Source organism: Peromyscus leucopus, chromosome 8a (assembly GCF_004664715.2).
Source record: "Peromyscus leucopus breed LL Stock chromosome 8a, UCI_PerLeu_2.1, whole genome shotgun sequence".
NCBI classification, from domain to species: domain Eukaryota; kingdom Metazoa; phylum Chordata; class Mammalia; order Rodentia; family Cricetidae; genus Peromyscus; species Peromyscus leucopus.
Window position 1 is genome coordinate 53025529 of NC_051085.1, and position 2961 is coordinate 53028489.

Consider the following 2961-nt stretch of genomic DNA (forward strand, 5'->3'; position numbering starts at 1 on the left):
TTCCACTTGCCTCTGAAAATAATATGGTAGGTTCCTGTCTAACCATTGGGGTTGTTTCTAACACACACACACACACACACACACACACACACACACACACACACACACACACACAGAGGGAACACTTGAAACTGTAGATACCGTCAGCTTTACAGGATCTAGAATCACCTAGCCTCCAGGCACCCCAGTGGGAGAGCCCCTGAAGCATTCAACTTTGTAAATCTGTATGCTAGTCCTGTCCTGGTGTTTAGCAGCTCTTTAATAAGATTCTCAGCTGAATTCTCCTTACCAACTGGTGTGTTTCTGGCATGGATCCCCTCTGCACTCTCTGCCTTAAGTAAACATATGTTCCCAACTCCTGCTGCAACCAGCACCTCTGCTTTGCCTTTCCTTGGTAAATGTGGCAAATGTAACTTCCTGTATGGTCTCAGAAAGTCCATTCTGTCAAAGGTTTTCACCTTTGTCTTTTGTGGTTGTTAGATAACCATTCTTCCCGACGTCATCACCAATTCTTGAGAATAAGCAGAATAGCATTCTTTAAGGGTACCCAAGATAAAAACTGGGGAACAAGACTTACATTTGTTTGCTGTTAATTATGTTTAAATTAGTATATTCCGGGGTTGGGGATTTAGCTCAGGGGTAAACCCTGGGTTCACCTAGCAACATGCTCATAGGAGTTTAATAAAGAATAAATTAGAAATTGCTAGGAACGTGATGACAGTAACAGCAATCAAAGTTCCCAGTTTGGGTTGTATTCGAATTTACTTTTTTTTTTTTTCTTCAAAGTTTGGGATCAAACACAGTACCTCCTGCATGCAGGTGAGTGCTCAACCACTGAGCTACAGCTGCAGCCAGAATTTCAGTTGTATGAAATATCAACACCTTCTCCCCCTCCTTCACTTTTACTGAACGAAGCAGCTAGTCGGATGTGTGTGCAATAAGGAAGAGCTCTTGGGAATTTCCAATAAAACAGAAACCGCCCCAACATCACGTCTCACACATCTTCTCTGGAACCTGTGATAGTTTTGTGCGTTTGAGTTCATCATTTTCCTTGGGTGAGCATTTTCCCAGGTATGATTTAATTTTAGCTGTTTCTCCTCCTCCCGGATGGTGATTTGGTTGTTATCTGGATTAGACTGACCAAGGAATTCTCCTCCTGTCAGCATTTTCCCTGCTGTGGTGGGGAAGTATGGAGGGGAAGCCAGGCACTGCAGCTGGTTAGGAGAGGGCGTTCATCCACTCTTGCTGTTGGAATCTAAAATCTTACACTCGAAACACCCCATTGACACTTAGACTCTGGAAATAGACACAGTGGTGGCAGGCATCAGAGGCATTAATTGTAATTGCTAACTTCTTTTGAGTACATTTAACCAGCTACCAGAAGCACACTGCCTCTCCTCTGAGTCCTGGTGCCTGCAAGCACACACTGTTACAATACTCCTGGGTGGCATGAACTCGTGAGACTTGCAAGAACAGCTCATGGAGAAAAAATTACCATTTTATATTTATTACTTTGGCTAGCTGAAGTGCCACAGGAATTGACTCTCTAATGCATTGAAGAGCAATTCCCTAACAATTCGATTCTGTTGCTTGGTAAACTATTTTTAGGGACCATCTCAGTGGGCTTTTAAAGGCACATGCCATTCCAATTTCAAAGATTATTTTAGTGCTTTGTCAAAATGATATGAATAACTGACATTCTCTCTTCAGATTAGAGAATTATAGGACATTCTGTAATGAAATTTGTATCCCTGGAAAACAGAAAAGGCAGGTTTTCCTGCTTGATATTTTTCACTGCTAAGCTCTCCTGCAATTTCCCATCTTTGATATGATGCTAATCTCGGGGTTTAGCTTTGCTTAGTTGCATAATCAGATAATGGGATTTTCTTAAAGCCACAACTTGGAAGACAGCCTGCACTTATCTTTGGCAGGGTTCTAGGTACCAAGCAAATTTGGTTCTGTGGATGCACTGCCAGGTCGGCTGCCTGCAGAAGGGCAGAGTTGTATTAAATATGAATCTCAGCCAGTGCTTTCTTCTTGACCTTCCTCAGGCTGTGAAATGGCTCCGTTTGTGTACTCCATTACACATGAGAATGTAGAAATTCCATTTGTTTAACTGGCCAAAGAAACAACATGCAACCACTGCAGGATGCTTCACCCAACACACATTCCTAAAAGAGCTACAGCTTCAGAATATTTTGCATACTGAACCCACGGAGGAGGCTTCAGGTGGTACAAGGTCCCTTCGACAGTTAACAGAGCATGTCACCCTCAAGAAAAGCCAACGCTGCCTTTGTCATTTGTATCTCTTGAAGTCCTTGTCTCCGGTGAGCTAATTATGCGAAGTTCACCGTAATGTGAAATCAACTAAGGCAGGAAGTTTCCTTCAATTTTTCTTATGCTTGCAAGATGTATGGCCTTTTAAAAATGTATTCAAATAAATATATTCACTCGAGCACAGAATGAATGTGGTTCTGGAGGGCTGCCCTGGTGATTAATTCTTCTCTCTTTCTCAGAATAAATGGCCTGGATATTTAATGTTGTTCATTAATCTATAACTATTACATAACATTGCCACGATGTTTACTATGGTCTTTGCATTACTGTGTCTTGAATGGCAACTTTTTGCAAACGTGTTTGATTGAGAAGTCAGCTATAAATTCAAGTAACAGGCAAGTTAGACTTGGCTGTGGGACTGCCTAGAGTGTGGCCCATCCTTTGAAAATGTACAGAGAGCACAGTTCTTCTTGCCAACTAGGAAATAAGGCATTGAAGAGATGAGAGGTTAAGCATAGCTCTCTCACTGCTCTAGCAAAGGACCACTTTGGTACGCAGCAGCATTTACATGGTGGTTCAAAACTGTAACTAAAGCTCCAAGGGATCCCATGCCCTCTTCTGACCGCCTCAGGCACTGCATGTCCGTGGTGTGCATACATACATGTAGGGCAACACTCATACGCA

At 42.5% G+C, this 2961-nt stretch overlaps 1 long non-coding RNA gene across 1 annotated transcript; it reads left to right on the top strand.

The window, feature by feature from the left end:
- Nucleotides 1–788: 788 nt before the first annotated feature.
- On the top strand, nt 789–2455 carry LOC119086887. The gene is made up of 2 exons (XR_005090274.1): nt 789–1071; nt 2052–2455. It is a non-coding gene; the product is annotated as an uncharacterized LOC119086887 (long non-coding RNA).
- The last annotated feature ends 506 nt before the right edge of the window (nt 2456–2961 follow it).